This window comes from Oncorhynchus kisutch, linkage group LG11 (assembly GCF_002021735.2).
Source record: "Oncorhynchus kisutch isolate 150728-3 linkage group LG11, Okis_V2, whole genome shotgun sequence".
NCBI classification, from domain to species: domain Eukaryota; kingdom Metazoa; phylum Chordata; class Actinopteri; order Salmoniformes; family Salmonidae; genus Oncorhynchus; species Oncorhynchus kisutch.
The window spans coordinates 18,836,610-18,855,920 of record NC_034184.2 but is presented as its reverse complement, the minus strand read 5'-3'; the positions used below and the strand labels follow the sequence as shown (position 1 = coordinate 18,855,920).

Sequence of the window (19,311 nt, the reverse complement as noted above, 5' to 3'; positions counted from 1 at the left end):
CCTTATTAGACTTTAAGATTAAATTATTTATGAAAATGCATTGCTATATAAATATATATCATAAGGGCCTACTGTAGTTATACCCTACTACAATGGTGTTAGGAAACCCCTGGTTTAAAGGCCACATCAGGCCTGTAAGTCACATTTTGCTGGTTTGCAAAGTGACATGTAATTCCTATTGGAATCGAGCCAGAGATAAGATATCCAACAAGTGAACATTTTTATCACCAGCAACCTGCATTCAGAATGACTGCCAGGGTATCTCAATGATGGAACAACCATCTCAGTAACGGGTGCAATAACTACTAACAGATTGGATTAGTTAAAAATATATATGTGTTATTTCTCTTTGTGTAGCATACAATTTATCAACATGCAAAAACGCATTAAAACAAACAATTCTGAAAATCACCTGCAATAGAACTCGTGTTGTCTTCTAAAGAATCAGGGTCAGAATTAGGTTTAGGGTTATTAGCTCAGGTTAGTTTTAGGGTTATGGTTAGGAGATATGGTTAGGGTTAGGTTTTTGGGTTAAGGTTAGCGTTAGGGTAAGGTTTAGGGGTTAGGGAAAATAGGATTTTGAATGGAACGGAAATGTGTGTCTCCACAAGGTTAGTTATACAAGTCAGTGCGTGCGTGTGTGTGTGTAAAGGTCTCAGTTATCCAAGCTCTCCCATTCACCAGTGAACAATTGAACAATATCAGACTTTTACAACATGTTGCAACACACACACACACTCGTTCTGTATCATTCATCATTCTCTCTTTCTGATTCCATCATATCTCTTTCTGTATGCAAGGCTAAAGAGAATATATTACACTAACTCAACCCCTAGTTGTGTCTTCTGACTCATAAAATAATTACAATATATAATAGATGTAATAGGTATTCAGTGGCATGCTCCTGCAGCCTCTGCCAGAGAGTGTTTACCATACAATAGCCTTGGGGAATGACCACACACACACACACACACACACACACACACACACACACACACACACACACACACACACACACACACACACACACACACACACACACACACACACAGCTCTAGTTTCTATTAGGGTGAATTACAGTTGAACTTTAACTCCAGGGAGATGGAGAGAACTCTTTTACTTTCCTATTTAGGAACAGTAGTATCTAGCTAAGTCTCTCTCTCTCTCTCTCTCTCTCTCTGTCCATCTCTCTGAACCTCTATATCTCTCTCTGTTCCCACAAGAGAGATCGAGAGATGGATAGACAGATTGAGCTCGGAACACCTTTGCTGCTATAACAGCCTCCACACTTCTGGAAATACTGTCCACTAGATGTTGGAACATTGCTGCAGGGACTTGGTTCCATTCAGCCACAAGAACACTGGTGAGGTCGGCCACTGATGTTGGGTGATTAGGCCTGGCTCGCAGTCGGCATTCTAATTCATTCCAAAGGTGTTAGATGGGGTTGAGGTCAGGGCTCTGTGCAGGGCAGTCAAGTTCTTCCACACTGATCACAACAAACAATATGGACCTCACTTTGTGCATGAGGGCATTATCATGCTGAAACAGGAAAGGGCCTTCCCCAAACTGTTGCCACTGTTGGAAGCACAGAATAGTCTAGAATGTCATTGTATGCTGTAGCGTTAAGATTTCCCTCCAGTAGATGGCACTATGCATTGGGGCACGTAGCATTCTCCTGGCATCCACCAAACACAGATTCGTCCGTAGGACTGCCAGATGGGGAAGCGTGATTCATCACTCCAGAGAACACATTTCCACTGCTCCAGTCCAATAGTGGCAAGCTTTACACCACTCCAGCCGACGCTTGACATTGTGTATGGTGATCTTAGGCTTATGTGCGGCTGCTCAGCCATGGAAACCCATTTCATGAAGCTCCAGGGGAACAGGTCTGGTGCTGACATTGCTTCCAGAGGCAGTTTGGAACTCAGTAGTGAATGTTGCAACCGAGGACAGACGTCTTTACACGCTCCACGCAAACAACTTTGCGGATGAGTCGTTATTGCTCCGAGACGTTTCCACTTCACAATAACAGCACTTACAGTTGACCGGGGCAGCTCCAGCAGGGCAGAAATCTGATGAACTGACTTGTTGGAGAGGTAGCATCCTATAATGGTGCCACGTTGATAGTCACTGAGCTCTTCAGTAAGGCCATTCTACTGACAATGTTTGTTTATGGAGATTGCATGGCTGTGTGCAACATTTTTATACACCTGTCAGCCATTCAGGGATCTAACTATCTTACAAGTATTCTAACTACTTCTGAATATTTTGTATGTTGTATTACACTGGGCTGAACTACACTCCAATGTATTTTGTAACAAGATACTTTTGAAAGCTGTAATTGGTATTTTCAAAATGAAAAAAATGAATCTATATCATTACTTTAGAGCGGTTCACAATTTTGTGGCGCCCTTTCACCCTACATTGGTATCAAAAGTCAGCATCTGCTAAATTAACTAAATGTATATGTATAACTGAATAAAAATATAAACTCAACAGATTTTACTGTGTCACAGTTCGTATAAGGAAATCAATCAATTGAAATAAATAAATGAAGCCCTAATCTATGGATTTCACATGTCAGGGTATAGAGATATGCATTTGTTGGCCATAGATACCTTAAAGAAAAGGTAGGGGGCGTGGATCAGAAAACCAGTCAGTATCTGGTGTGACCACCATTTGCCTCATGCAGCGCGACACATCTCCTTCACATAGAATTTATCAGGTTGTTGATTGTGGCCTGTGGAATGTTGTCCCGCCCCTCGTCAATAGCTGTGTGAAGTTGCAGGGTATTGGACGGTACTGGAACACACTGTCATACACATTGATTCAGAGCATCCCAAACATGCTGAATGGGTGAAATGTCTGGTATGCAAGCCATGAAAAAGAACTGGGACATTTTCAGCTTGTAGGAATTGTGTACAGATCCTTACAACATGGGACTGTGCATTATCATGCTGAAACATTAGGTGATGGCGGTGGTTGAATGGGACAATGGTAGGACTTAGGATCTCTTTACAGTATCTCTGTGCATTCAATTTGCCATAGGTAAAACGCAATTGTTTTCATTTTCTGTAGCTTATGCCTGCCCATACCATAACCCCACCGTCACTATGGGGAACTCCGTTAACAACGTTGACATCGGCAAACCGCACGCCGACACAACGTTATACACGTGTTCTGCGGTTGTGAGGCCGTTTGGAAGTACTGCCAAATTCTCTAAAATTACATTGGAGGAGAGAAATTGAAAATAAATTTTCTGGCAATACCTCTGGTGGACATTCCTGCAGTCAGCAATGCCAATTGCAAACTCCCTCAAAACTCAAGACATCTGTGGTATTGTGTTGTGTGACAAAACTGCACATTTTAGAGTGGCCTTTTATTGTCCCCAGCACAAGGTGCACCTGTGTAATGAGCATGCAGGTTTAATCATCTTGGTATGCCACACCAGTCAGGTGGATGGATTGTCTTGGCAAATGAGAAATGCTCACTAACAGGGATGAAATACACATTTCAGAGAAATTAGCTTTCTGTGCGTATGGAGCATTTCTGGGAACTTTTATTTTAGCTGATGAAACATTTACATAAATATTAAGACCCTTTATTCAGTACTTTGTTGAAGCACCTTTGGCAGTGCTTATCGCCTTTATTCTTCTTGGGTATGACGCTACAAGCTTGGCAAACCTGTATTTGGGTAGTTTCTCCCATTCTTCTCTGCAGATCCTCTCAAGCTCTGTCAGGTTGGATTAGCGAGAGTCCCTGCAGAGCTGTTTTCAGATCTCTAGAAATATGTTCAATCGGGTTCAAGTCCGGGCTCTGGCTGGGCCACTCAAGGACATTCAGAGACTTGTCCCGAAGCCACTCCCGCGCTGTCTTGGCTGTGTGCTTAGGATCGTTGTCTTGTTGGAAGGTGAACCTTCGCCCCAATCTGAGGTACTGAGCGCTCTGCAGCTGGTTTTCATCAACGATCTCTCTGTACTTTGCTCCGTTCATCTTTCCCTCGATCTGTGCTGCAGAGATGGTTGTCTTTCTGGAAGGTTCTCCCATCTCCACAGAGGAACTCTGGAGCTCTGTCAGAGTAACCTTCTGGTTCTTGGTCACCTCCCTGACCAAAGCCCTATTCCCCCGATTGCTCACTTTTGCCGGGCAGCCAGCTCTAGGAAGTGTCTTGGTGGTTCCAAACTTCTTCCATTTTAAGATTGATGGAGGCCACTGTGGAAATGTTTTTGATAACCTTCCCAAGATCTGTGCCTTGATGCAATCCTGTCTTGGAGCTCTACGGACAATTCCTTTGACCTAAATGGCTTGGTTTTTGCTCAAAGCAAAGGTTCTGATGAAGGATTTTTTTTTATGTCATCCATTTTATAATAAGGCTGTAATATAACAAAATGCTGAAGAAGTCATACTTTCCACATGAACTGTATACAAAAAATAAATAATATGTTTTAGTTTAAAAAAAAATGCTTACTTACATAAGTATTCACATCCCAAAATATAGGTGTGCCAAACTTAGTTGTATTTTGTAATTGTAATGAATGATTTATGCCAATCCGTCCTCCCAGTAGTATCAACTAGGCCTACTGGAACTATAGCCCTCAAAGCAACACAACAGCAATAACTACTTCAGTTCTTTTGGAAACACTCTCTGAAACATCAGATGGTAACCCAGTCACAGATAGCGAAAAATCCCAGCCATGATATATGAACTGTAGTACTCACTGTTATGGTCAGGATGTGAGGTGGAGTCAGAAGGGTGTGGATCTTTCTTTACTCTGAACCTGTAGACACACACACAGAATCGACTCAGTACAGAGAAACAGAGCACCAGGGTCATGAGTAAAGAGAGAGAAGGAAGAGGTCAGAGATTTTTATTTTTATTTTATTTCACCTTTATTTAACCAGGTAGGCTAGTTGAGAACAAGTTCTCATTTGCAACTGCGACCTGGCCAAGATAAAGCATAGCAGTGTGAGCATACAACAAAGAGTTACACATGGAGTAAACAATTAACAAGTCAATAACACAGTAGAAAACGAAGGGGGGGTCTATATACAATGTGTGCAAAAGGCATGAGGAGGTAGGCAAATAATTACAATTTTGCAGATTAACACTGGAGTGATAAAAGATCAGATGGTCATGTACAGGTAGAGATATTGGTGTGCAGAAGAGCAGAAAAGTAAATAAATAAAAACAGTACGGGGATGAGGTAGGTGAAAAGGGTGGGCTATTTACCAATAGACTATGTACAGCTGCAGCGATCGGTTAGCTGCTCAGATAGCTGATGTTTGAAGTTGGTGAGGGAGATGAAAGTCTCCAACTTCAGCGATTTTTGCAGATCAGATATTGGGGAAGGGATGGTGTGTCTGTGTATGTGTGTGTGTGTGCGCGACATGATCTCCCATTTTTATCAATTTGACTTCAGATTCTGATGTTAATTTTGAAGTTGCTTTAAACATCAAATTCATTTTTTTACACTCTCAGTTGACTCCTCCTGCCCAGCATCGTTCAATTTCTCCAAACTTCACATTTCTAAGTAGTCAAATTTCAAAGCTAATGGTTAAGGTTTTTGATAGGGTCAAAACATTAAGTTTAGGTATTCATTCCGAATAAGGTAGGATATAGTTAAAACAAATATTGAACACGCAACCTTCGAGTCCGGAGTCATGGGATTAACACCCATCCCACAACCCCGTCCACAATGCCCTAGAATAACCCAAGCTTACTTAATAGATTTCCCGACGTTCTCAGCACATGGACAGATGTCCAATTTTGAAGTCAAGCTTGAGCGATCTGCCTGATGTGTGAGTGAGTGAGTGAAGTGAGTGAGTGAGTAAGAGTGTGTGAGTGAGTGAGTGAAGTGAGTGAGTGAGTGAGTGAAGTAAGTGAGTGAGTGTGAGTGTGAGTGAGAGTGAGTGTGAGTGAGTGAGTGAAATATATAGGAAGAGAGGAGAAGAAGGAGAGGATAGGGAAAATAGATCACCTCTACTTCAGTAACATCTATTTTTGAACAATGTATCTCATCTTCTCGTCTTCTCCATCCCTCTCTTCCCCCTGCTATGGCACAAATCCCTGTTAACAAGAAGCAGGTTGGCTTCAATATTTCCGAATGGCACCCCATTCCTTTTATTGTGCACTACTTTGTGCGCTATGTAGGGTATAGGGTGCCATTTGGGATGCAGATGGAAAGACACTCTGCTGTCACACCACACCACCTTGCTCACCCTACCACACTATACCTCTCTACCTCCCTCCCTCCCTTCATCCTTCTCATCCTTCTTCATCCTTCATCCTTCTCTGTCCCTCCCTCCATCCATCCTTTCCACTCTCACTCTCTCCTTCCAGAGAGTTTTATTTGCTTTGTTGTCATGTATGCTTCATGTGTCAGGTGTTTCATTCGCATGTACAGGCACATTGTGTGTGTATGTGCATGTGCGTGAGTGTGTGTGTGTGTCAACAGATTGCAGTGTGTGATGATGACGTGGGGTAGTGGTGCCTAATCATGACACAGAGTGATCACAAACACCACCTAACCTTTCACAATCTAATAGAGGACATGGGATAGAAAGATGACACACACACACACACACAAGTACGTGTCCACACTGTCTGTGTCTCTCCTGCCAGTGGAGATTACCTCTGCTCGTTTTCAAAGGATACAGACTGCGCCAGGGGTAAGGATTAGACACACACATACCCACACACACAAACACCGGCACACACACACACAGACACACAGACACACACATAAACACTGGCACACACACGCAGACACACACAAACACTGGCACACACACACACACACAGACACACACACAAACACTGGCACACACACGCAGACACACGCAGACACACACAAACACTGGCACGCACCCCCCCCCCAGAAGAGAGCAGGAAGACATGACCACTCCATCCCTCTCTCATTCTCACTCCTCTCTCCCCCCTTCTCTCCCTCTCTCTCATCCATCCCTCCTTCATCTCTCTTTCTCTCTCTCTACCTGTCTCTCTCTCTCTCTGTCAATTTTAATTCAACTAATTTCGAGGGCTTTATTGGCATGGGAAATAAACATTGTCAAAGCAAGAGAAATAAATAATAAACAAAAGTGAAATAAACAACAAATAATGAACATTAAACTTTACACTCACAAAAGTTCCAAAGGAATAGAGACATTTCAAATGTCATATTATGTGCAAATAGTTAAAGTACAAAAGGAAAAATAAATAAACATAAATATGGTTTGTATTTACAATGGTGTTTGTTCTTTACCGGTTGCCCTTTTCCTGTGGTCAAAACTTTCCTTAAGTTTGGGTCAGTCACAGTGGTCAAGTATTTTGCCTCTGTGTACTCTCTGTTTAGGGCCAAATAGCATTCTAGTTTGATCTGTTTTTTAGTTAATTCTTTCCAATATGTCAAATAATTATAGTTTGTTATGGAAGGTTTGGGAATGGTTTCCTTTTAGATGGTTGTAGAATTTAATGGCTGTTTTAGATCATTAGCGGGTATCGGCCTAATTGTGCTCTGCATGCATTATTTGATGTTTTACGTTGTATACGGAGGATTTTGTGAATTCTTGGTTGGTGAGCGGACCCCAGACCTCACAACCATAAAGGGCAATGGGTTCTATAAGTGATTCAAGTATTTTTAGCCAGATCCTAATTGGTATGTTGAATTTTATGTTCCTTGTGTTGGTATAGAAGGACCTTCTTGCCTTGTCTCTTAGATCATTCACATCATTGTGGAAGTTACCTGTGGCGCTGATGTTTAGGCTGAGGTATTGTACATTTTTATATGTGCTCTAGGGCAATGGTGTCTAGATGGAATTTGTATTTGTGGTCCTGGCAAATGGATATTTTTTGGAACACCATTATTGTTGTCTTACTGAGATTTACTTTCAGGGCCGAAGTCTGACAGAATCTGTGCGGGAGATCTAGGTGCTGCTTCTGGCCCTCCTTGTTTTGGGACAGAAGCACCAGATCATCAGCAAACAGTAGACATTTGACTTCAGATTCTAGTAGGGTGAGGCCAGGTGCCGCAGACTGTTCTAGTGCCTTCGCCAATTCGTTAAAATATATGTTGAAGAGAGTGGGGCTTAAGCTGCATCCCTCTCTCACCCCATGGCACTGTGGAAAGAAATGTTTGTGTTTTTGCTAATTTTATTCACACACTTGTTGTTTGTGTACATGGATTTTATAATGTTGTATGTTTTTCCTCCAACACCACTTTCCATCAATTTGAATAGCAGACCGTCATGCCACATTTTTGAAATCCACAAAGCATGAGAAGACTTTGCCTTTGGTTTGTTAATTTGTCAATTAGGGTGTGCAGGGTGAATACGTGGGCTGTTGTACGGTATTTTGGTATAAAGCCAATTTGACATTTGCTTAGTTCATTGTTTTCACTAAGGAACTGTTCGAGCTGTTAATGATAATGCAGAGGATTTTCCCAAGGTTGCTGTTGATGCATATCCCACGGCAGTTATTGGGGTCAAATTTGTCTCCACTTTTATGGATTGGGGTGATCAGTCCTTGGTTCCAAATTTTTGGGAAGAGCTAAGGATGATGTTGAAGAGTTTAAGTATAGCCAATTGGAATTTGTGGTCTGTATATTTGATCATTTAATTGAGGATACCATTAACGCCACAGGTTTGTATTTTGCCCTGTAGTTCATTCAATGTAATTTGAGAATCCAGTGGGTTCTGGTAGTCTTTAATGGTTGATTTTAAGATCTCTCTCGCTTTCTCTCACACACACACACACACGCACGCACACACACACACACACACACACACACACACACACACACACACACACACACACACACACACACACACACACACACACACACACACACACACACACACAAACACACACACACACACACACACACACACACACACACACCTCCTTTCTCTCCCTCTCTTTCCATCTGTCCGTCGTCTCTCTCTCTCCCTCTCTCTCTCTCTCTCTCTCTCTCGAATACTCTCTCTCTTCCACTCCCTCTATATCTACCCCTCTCTCTCTTTCTACCTCTCTCTCTACCTCTCTCTCTCTACCTCTCTCTCTCCACCCTTCTCTCTCTACCTCTAACACACAAACCACAGTGGTTCTGTTGAGGATGTTTTTCTCTTCTCCTAAAAGCAAGACAAAAATGTAATGTTTCATTTGATCATAGGCTGTTGTCTGAGTGATCAGAGGCTGTTGTCCCAATGGGACCTGGTCAAAAGTAGTGCACTATATAGGGAGTAGAGTGTCATTTGGGACGCACACTCGGAATTCAGAGCTTAAAGTCCCAGTAGATTTTTACCTGAAGAGAGCAGATCAGTGAAGAAACAAAACAACAAATGTAGAGGAGTGTAAACCAGATGGAGAGATGGTCTTTCATCGCCAAGCAGTTTTTAGAAAACAGACACACACAGAGACCCTGGCTTGCGCTGTCTCTCTCTCTCCTCTCTCCCTCCTTCTCTCACTCCCTCTCTGCTTCCTGATCTCTCTCTCCTCTCTCTCCCTCCTGTTCCCCCCCCCCCTCTCTCTCTCTCTCTCTCTCTCTCTCTTCTCTCTCCCTCCTGCTCTCTCTCTCTTCTCTCACCCTCCTGCTCTCTCTCTCTTCTCTCTCCCTCCTGCTCTCCCTCTCCCCTCTCTCTCTCACTTCCTGCTCTCTCTCTTCTCTCTCTCCCTCCATTTCTTTCTCTGTATACCTCTCTCCCTCACTTCCTCCCTCCATCATTTCCTCCTTCCTTCCCCTATCTTTTCCATCTTTCCTTCATTAAATATGTTTCTCCTTCAATAAGAGACCAGAGAGGGAAGACATACGGAATATATTCCTCAGTGGTGAAGCTATCTTGCCATACAGCAGGTCTCCATGGTAACAGAGAGAGGAATGACAAGTGGCTTACAATTTTTTTATTAAAATGTAACCTTTATTTAATTAGACAAGTCAGTTAAGAAAAAAATCTTATTTGCAATGCCGGCCTACACCTGCCAATCCCAGACAACGCTGGTCCAATTGCGCACCGCACTATGGAACTCACAATCACAGCCCGGATTCAAACCAGAGTGCCTGTAGTGATCACTTTAGCACTGAGATGCAGTGCCTTAGACCACTGCACCACACAGGAGCCCAAATGAGTCAAAGAGACATAGGCTATCCCAAATGGCACTCTGTTCCATGTATAGTGCACTACTTTTGACCAGAGACTCTGGTCAAAAGTAGTGGACTATGTAGGCAATAGGATGCCATTTTGTACACCCAGAGAGAGGCTTGAGGAGCCTTGCTGCTACCACACTAGCTTTAACTAGACTTTGGGCCAAGCTACTTCTCTTTAAATGTGTTTCTGAGAGTGCATGCGTGTCCGTGCGTGTGTGTGTGTTCATTATGATCGAGCAATAAACTCGCTCTCTGTCTTTATGACCTAAGGCTCTGAGGTCAAGATGTATAATCAACAGCCACACAGCCAGGACGGTGAGACCATGAGAAAACATGCAGATGAGTCCATTACACTGAACAAACTACAACTCCAATGAGATTATTCTGTTAACTGACTGTCTGTCTGTTTTATGTATCATGGGAGTTTGAGTTTACTGTATAATGTTTCATATGGACGTGTTGTATATATGTGCCTTCAGAAAGTATTCATTCCCCTTGACTTATTCAGCATGTTGTTGTGCTACAGCCTGATTTCAAAATGAATTAAATTGTTTTTTTTCTCACCCAATACCAACACACAATACCATAATGATAAAGTGAAAACGTGTTTTTAGAATATTTTTCAAATGTATTGAAAACAAAATTACAGAAATATCTCATTAACGTAATTATTCACACCCCAGAGGCAATACTTTGTAGAAGCAACTTTGGCAGTGATTACAGCTCTGGGTCTTTCTGGGTAAGTCTCTAAGAGCTTTCCACACCTGGATGTGCAATATTCGGCCATTATTCACATCAAAATTCTTCAAGTTCTGTCAAATTGGTTGTTGATCATTGCTAAGAACAATTTCTTATTTTCAATGATGGCCTAGGAACAGTAGTTTACCTACCTTGGTCAGGGACAGACTGACATAATTTGACCTTATAAGCTTGGGGATTTGATCTTGCAACCTTTCAATTACTAGCCCAACACTCTAACCACTAGGTTACCTGCCGTACTTACATGTACATATTCCCATTCACCCCTTTAGATTTGTGTGTATTAGGTAGTTGTTGGGTAATTGTTAGATTACTTGTTAGATATTACTCAACTGTCAGAACTAGAAGCACAAGCATTTCGCTACACTCACATTAACATCTGCTAACCATGTGTATGTGACCATTAACATCTGCTAACCATGTGTATGTGACAAGGTGAAGCCTTCCACTAATTTTCCTACATTTTCCACCATTTGCTGATCCCATTTCCGGTCACAACTTGCAGACTTGTTTACGTGTTGCTGTGCGTTTTGTGCGTTTTGTTGCCAACCATACTTTGCTAGCTGACAACTTTACGGTTTTTACTTTTTAATTACCGTTTATATACTTTTGGTTTTTCCCCTCACTCAACTTTTTTTCATTCAACTTTTTCACTCCGGACGCTTTATCTGGACGTGGTTCGTCAGGACCTCCAACAGCCGAAGCTAAGTAGTAACATTAACATGATGCCTTCTAATTGCAGTCGCTGTACTCATAATATACAGGAGAACGATCGCCTTACGGCGAAGATAGCTGTGCTGCAAGCCCAGCTTCAAACACAATCGTTAGGCAAGGGTAATTTCAGTGTAGGAAAGGATGAAACAGCATCTGTACCACCAGTAAGTACAGATAGTAACATTAGTATAAATCCCCTCGCACGGTCCCCGCAGCCGGACAACTTTCTCATTGTTTCTGGAGGGAAATGCTGTAGGAATGCTCAACCGGTGTCGCTCATTCAGCTGACAGAAACTTTCAACCGGTTTTCCCCATTAAGCAGCGAGTCGGAGTCTGAGGCCGAGCCTTCTCTTGTCTCTACTCCTCCCGTTACGGGGTCTGAGACGCCGAATCTTCACACCACTAGCTCTGACGAATTGAAAACCCTAGTCATTGGCGACTCCATTACTCGCAGTATTAGACTTAAAACGAATCATCCAGCGATCATACACTGTTTACCAGGGGGCAGGGCTACCGATGTTAAGGCTAATCTGAAGATGGTGCTGGCTAAAGCTAAAACTGGCGAGTGTAGAGAGTATAGAGATATTGTCATCCGCGTCGGCACCAACGATGTTAGGATGAAACAGTCAGATGTCACCAAGTGCAACATAGCTTCAGCGTGTAAATCAGCTAGAAAGATGTGTCGGCATTGAGTAATTGTCTCTGGCCCCCTCCCAGTTAGGGGGAGTGATGAGCTCTACAGCAGAGTCTCACAACTCAATCGCTGATTGAAAACTGTTTTCTGCCCCTCCCAAAAGATAGAATTTGTAGATAATTGGCCCTCTTTCTGGGACTCACACACAAACAGGACCAAGCCTGGCCTGCTGAGGAGTGACGGACTCCATCCTAGCTGGAGGGGTGCTCTCATCTTATCTACCAACATAGACAGGGCTCTAACTCCTCTAGCTCCACAATGAAATAGGGTGCAGGCCAGGCAGCAGGCTGTTAGCCAGCCTGCCAGCTTAGTGGAGTCTGCCACTAGCAAGGTCAGTGTAGTCAGCTCAGCGATCCCCATTGAGGCCGTGTCTGTGCCTCGACCTGGGTTGGGCAAAACTAAACATGGCGGTGTTCACCTTAGCAATCTCACTGGGAAAAAGACCTCCTCCATTCCTGTCATTATTGAAAGAGATTGTAATACCTCAAAATAGGGCTACTTAATGTTAGATCCCCTACTTCAAAGGCAATTATAGTCAATGAACTAATCACTGATCATAATCTTGATGTGATTGGCCTGACTGAAACATGGCTTAAGCCTGATGAATTTACTGTGTTAAATGAGGCCTCACCTCCTGGTTACACTAGTGACCATATCCCCCGTGCAAGGCGGAGGTGTTGCTAACATTTACGATAGCAAATTTCAATTTACAAAAACAAATTGCGTTTTCGTCTTTTGAGCTTCTCGTCATGAAATCTATGCAGCCTACTCAATAACTTTTAATAGCTACTGTTTACAGGCCTCCTGGGCCATATACAGCGTTCCTCATTGAGGAACAAATAATCTGCTCAGACCCCCACCAAGGAGCATCAAAAGTCGGGCTATAAATTCACAGACAACACAAAGATTCCTTGATGCCCTTCCAGACTCCCTCTGTCTACTCAAGGACGTCAGAGGACAAAAATCAGTTAACCACCTAACTGAGGAACTCAATTTAACCTTGCGCAATATCCTAAATGCAGTTGCACCCCTAAAAACTAAAAACATTTCTCATAAGAAACTAGCTCCCTGGTACACAGAAAATACCCAAGCTCTGAAGCAAGCTTCCAGAAGATTGGAACGGAAATGGCGCCACAACAAACTGGAAGTCTTCCGACTAGCTTGGAAAGACAGTACCGTGCCGTATCGAAGAGCCCTTACTGCTGCTCGATCATCCTATTTTTCCAACTTAATTGAGGAAAATAAGAACAATCCAAAATGTATTTTTGATACTGTAGAAAAGGTAACTAAAAAGCAGCATTTCCCAAGTGAGGATGGCTTTTACTTCAGCAGTAATAAATTCATGAACTTCGTTGAGGAAAAGATCATGATTATTAGAAAGCAAATTACAGACTCCTCTTTAAATCTGCTTATTCCTTCAAAGCTCAGTTGTCCTGAGTCTGCACAACACTGCCAGGACCTAGGATCAAGAGAGACACTCAAGTGTTTTAGAACTATATCTCTTGACACAATGATGAAGTAATCATGGCCTCTAAACCTTCAAGCTGCATACTGGACCATATTCCAGCTAAACTATTGAAAGAGCTGCTTCCTGTGCTTGGCCCTCCTACGTTGAACATAATAAACGGCTCTGTATCCACCGGATGTGTACCAAACTCACTAAAATTGGCAGTAATAAAGCCTCTCTTGAAAAAGCCAAACCTTGACCCAGAAAATATTGAAAACTATCAGCCTATATCGAATCTTCCATTCCTCTCAAAGATTTTAGAAAAGGCTGTTGCGCAGCAACTCACTGCCTTCCTCAAGACAAACAATGTATACGAAATGCTTCAGTCTGGTTTTAGACCCCATCATAGCACTGAGACAGCACTTGTGAAGGTGGTAAATTACATTTTAATGGCGTCAGACCGAGGCTCTGCATCTGTCCTCGTGCTCCTAGACCTTAGCTCTGCATCTGATTCCATTGATCACGACATTCTTTGGAGAGATTGGAAACCCAAATTGGTCTACATGGACAAGTTCTGGCCTGGTTTAGATCGTATCTATCGGAAAGATATCAGTGTGTCTCTGTGAATGGTTTGTCCTCTGACAAATCAACTGTAAATGTCGGTGTTCCTCAAGAGTCCGTTTTAGGACCACTATTGTTTTCACTATATATTTGACCTCTTGGGGATGTCATTCGAAAACATAATGTTAACTTTCACTGCTATGCGGATGACACATAGCTGTACATTTCAATGAAACATGGTGGAGCCCCAAAATTGCTTTGGCAAAGTGGGTGGGGTAATATCCTTCCTGTTTGGCCCTGTCCGGGGGTATCATCGGATGGGGCCACAGTGTCTCCTGACCCCTCCTGTCTCAGCCTCCATTATTTATGCTGCAGTAGTTTATGTGTCAGGGGGCTAGGGTCAGTTTGTTATATTTGGAGGACTTCTCCTGTCTTATTCGGTGTCCTGTGTGAATTTAAGTATGCTCTCTCTAATTCTCTCTTTCTCTCTTTCTTTCTCTCTCTCTCGGAGGACCTGAGCCCTAGGACCCCTAGGACCATGCCTCAGGACTACCTGGCATGAAGACTCCTTGCTGTCCCCAGTCCACCTGGCCTTGTTGCTGCTCTAGCCATCTTGAACATCTTAGCCATGCTCTGTTATAATCTCCAACCGGCACAGCCAGAAGAGGACTGGCCACCCCTCATAGCCTGGTTCCTCTCTAGGTTTCTTCCCAGGTTTTGGTCATTCTAGGGAGTTTTTCCTATCCACCGTGCTTCTACACCTGCATTGCTTGCTTTTTGGGGTTGGGTTTCTGTACAGCACTTTAAGATATCAGCTCATCTAAGAAGGGCTGTATAAATACATTTGATTTGATTTGTTAAACAACTCTGATGAAATATGAATTCCTCTCCCAGTTTTGGGTGGAAAGCGAACTGAACCAGGTTTATCTCTAAGATTTTGCCTGTGCTTAGCTCCATTCTGTTTCTTTCTTATCCTGAAAAACGTTCCAGTCCTTAACAATTACAAGCATACCCATAACATGATGCAGCCACCACTCTGCTTGAAAATATGGAGTGTGGTACTCAGTAATGTGTTGTATCTGCCCCAAACATAACAAGTTATATTCAGGACAAAAAGTAAATTGCTGTGCCACACTTTTTTGCAGCATTACTTTAGTGCCTTGTTGAAAATGCATGTTTTGGAATATTTTTATTCTGTACAGGCTTCCTTCTTTTCACTCTATCAATTAGGTTAGTATTGTGGAGTAACTACAATGTTGTTGATCCATCCTCAGTTTTCTCCTACCACAGCCATTAAACTCCAATAACTGTTTAAAAAGTCACCATTAACCACATGGTGATATCCATGAGCAGTTTCCTTCCTACCTGGCAACTGAGGATGGACATCTGTATCTTTGTAGTGACTGAGTGTATTGATACACCATTCAAAGTGTAATTAGTAACTTCACTATGCTCAAAGACAGTGTTTCGCAACCTTTTTCGGTTGCTGTGCCACCAACTGAATTGTGTTCTACCCAGGGTACCCCTGATGTACCCCATCATGTGCATTTTACCAGTAAGCCTATGATCTCATGACTCTTTTTGTGTACCCCCTGTGGATAGGCCAAGTACCCTCAGGGGTCCTAGTACCCCTGGTTGGGAACCACTGCTTAAAGGGATATTAACTTCCTTTTTTCTTTTTTTTTTACCTATCTACTAATAGGTTTTCTTCTTGTCGAGTCATTGGAAAACCTCCCTGGTCTTTGTGGTTGAATCTGTGTCACTGCTGGAGTAAGCGACCTTACAGATAATTGTGTGTAGGCCAGAGACAAAAACATCTACATTTAATAAAACATAAAAGTCAAAGGGTGTGAATACATTATGAAGGCACTGTATGTACAGTATAGCATTCTCCTACGGATGTTGACTATGCCTTCTTGATTTTCCCTTGGCAAGCCAATGAAAGGACAGAAAACAGACTGTAAATAAAATATAACAAACCGAAAGAGATTACATACGCAGGAGTTCAATATGACAGGGTCTCGCTAGGGAAAACACAATGAGCCCTGAGCTGTAAACAGAAAACAAACCAATTGCAAACTGGATCTTTCTAATGCCTGAGTCCCAAATGACCGCCTATTCCCTATTTCAGGATTCCCAAACTGGTGGTGATTTCATTTGGCACCCCATTACAGAAAGAGAATAACTGTATAGGAAGCTCTGGGGGCAGGTTGTCAGGATACTGGACAGCCAATAAATTGGCAGATGCAAACAGATGATCAACTTTAGCGGACAACAGTTCTTGAGGGCTTGAACCCAAAAAATATTTTTGGATTTCTTTCAATCTGGTGAACTGGCCTTTGAGTTGTGTGGTTGCAATATCAACAGTCCCTTATCTCTGGTATATCTTGATTATTATGGATCATTATGACACCAGAATAAGATCTCGATAATTATTGGAAACGAACATCAAGCTCATAACCGTACACTTTCACCTGCGAAGTTCATCGTAACTTATTTCATCTGTATCTCCTGAGTGGTGCAGTGGTCTAAGGCACTGCATCTCAGTGCTAGAGGGGTCACTACACACCCTGGTTCAATGCTAGGCTGTTGCACAACCAGCTGTGATTGGAGTCCCATAGGGCTGCGCACAATTGGCCCAGCGCTGTTAGGGTTTGTCCAGGGTAGGCTGTCATGGTAAATAAGATTTTTCATAACTGACTTGCCAAGTTAAATAAAAACCAAGTCCAATAAACTGCATGGTTTCCTGAGTCGTAGTGGGAGGACCACACACCATATAATCGCGTGACTTTGAGATGATGTTTATTAAATAAATATTTGCGCTTAAAGGTTTACCGCATTATACATTTTTCTGACACAAAAATATTTTTTATCTGTCACCATTTATAAAATTACAGCGAAACTTCCTTAATTCTTTTTTATTTCTTATATTAAGTAAACCAGACTGCACCATTTTCTTGTTATTATAATGTACGAATAGCCATTGGCACACTCCAACACTCAGTAGGATGACCAGTGATGTTCTCTTGATAAGTGCTTGAATTGGACCATCTTCCTGTCCTGCTAAGCATTCAAAATGTATCGAGTACTTTTGGGTGTCAGGAAAAAATGTATGGAATAAAAAGTACACTATTTACTTTAGGAATGTAGTGTAGTAAAACTAAACGTTGTCAAAAATATAAATAGTAAAGTAAAGTACAGATACCCCAAAACACTACTTATGTAGTACTTTAATAAGCAATTTTACTTAAGTACTTCACACCACTGCTTGCAGGGTTCCAGAGAACCTGCGTTATGCCAGTGGTTTTCAATTCTCTCCTCAGGGACCCCCAGCTGTTCCAGAGGTAGTTCACTTCATTCAACAAATCAATTAACACAATCATAACCCTGATGAAATATTACCAAATAATATGACTGGCCAGAATAAAAAACCCTGTATGGTTCTTCAAAAGGATCTACAAGGAAACTTTACGATTGAGAAAGGTTCTTTATAGAAAGATTCTCCATAAAGGTTATATGAAGAATCATATGAAAGGGTACTATATAGCCCCAAAAAGGGTTGTAACCATCGCAGACATTTGTTGGGGTGCTATACAGAACCTTTTTAAATGGTTCTTTATAGAACCATAGGAGCAAGGTTCTTTATTGAACATTCCAAAAAGTGTTATATATAGCATCAAAAAGGGTTCTACTATGTTTACAAGCCAAATAACCCCTATCTGGTACAATTCAAACATTCATCTGGTATAAATCAAACATTTATCTGGTACAATTCAAACACTCAAAAGGTAAAGGATTCCATTTGGGATGCAGAGCAGCCTCCTAGAGGCAGCAAGAGAAACCATGCAGACCCTGGGTATGACAGAACTCTTATGGATATTAATATTTTCTTTCCCTGTCATTGGTTGTTTATTTACCGTCGTTCCAACCCACTCTCCCTCTGTTATTTAGACAATCCATCCTGTTAAACAACAACGTGGGTGTAGGTGGGAAAGGGTGTGTGTTTACAGGGATTGTGCACTCGCATGTGTGTGTCTATTCTGATGTGACAGGGGGAGGAAGAACGATGTAGGAATGTAATGAGAGGGCTGTGACAACGTTACTAGTGGGCTGTAAGAGCCAGCCAAGTGTAACATCCGTGTTTGTGAGAACACTTTGAAAACATCTTGAGAGCCCTTCCATTGTGAGTGCCGGCAATTTCTCAAGTAAAGTTGTATTTTACTGTTTCTATGCTGTCCTTCCTCCACCTCTTTTCTCTGTTTGGCCGATCATTTCTTTCTCAATCTCTCTAACAGTTTCTCTCTCTGCTCTTTTGCTCGTTCTTTCTCTTGGCCTTTGTCTTTCGCCTGCTCCACCCTATTCCCTACATGACGTGAGATGGAGATGGTCTCCTCGCTTCGCGTTCCCTCCCAGCAAATGTCTGCTCACCCGACCTAGAATTCCTTACAGTCAAATGTCTGCTCACCCGACCTAGAATTCCTTACAGTCAAATGTCTGCTCAACCGACCTAGAATTCCTTACAGTCAAATGTCTGCTCACCCAACCTAGAATTCCTTACAGTCAAATGTCTGCTCACCCGACCTAGAATTCCTTACAGTCAAATGTCTGCTCACCCGACCTAGAATTCCTTACAGTCAAATGTCTGCTCAACCGACCTAGAATTCCTTACAGTCAAATGTCTGCTCACCCGACCTAGAATTCCTTACAGTCAAATGTCTGCTCACCCGACCTAGAATTCCTTACAGTCAAATGTCTGCTCAACCGACCTAGAATTCCTTACAGTCAAATGTCTGCTCACCCGACCTAGAATTCCTTACAGTCAAATGTCGGCCATTCTACCTTCCAAGAAAATTCTCATCAGTTATAGTCACAGCTGTGTACACCCCCCCCCCCCTCAAGCGAACAGCAAGATGGCCCTCAAGAAACTTCACTGGACTCTATGTAAACTGGAAACTATATATCCAGAAGCTGCATTTACTGTAGCTGGGGGTTTTAAC

At 42.4% G+C, this 19,311-nt stretch overlaps 1 protein-coding gene across 1 annotated transcript in view; it reads right to left on the bottom strand.

Moving 5' to 3' along the window:
• The window catches only part of LOC109899150 (RNA binding fox-1 homolog 3), a 745,488-nt gene that overhangs the window by 486,603 nt on the left and 239,574 nt on the right, over positions 1-19,311 (bottom strand). The window contains exon 4 of the mRNA XM_031836492.1: positions 4,720-4,778. The gene's annotated coding sequence lies outside the window, so the exon portion shown is untranslated. The remainder of the gene's footprint in view (positions 1-4,719; positions 4,779-19,311) is intronic.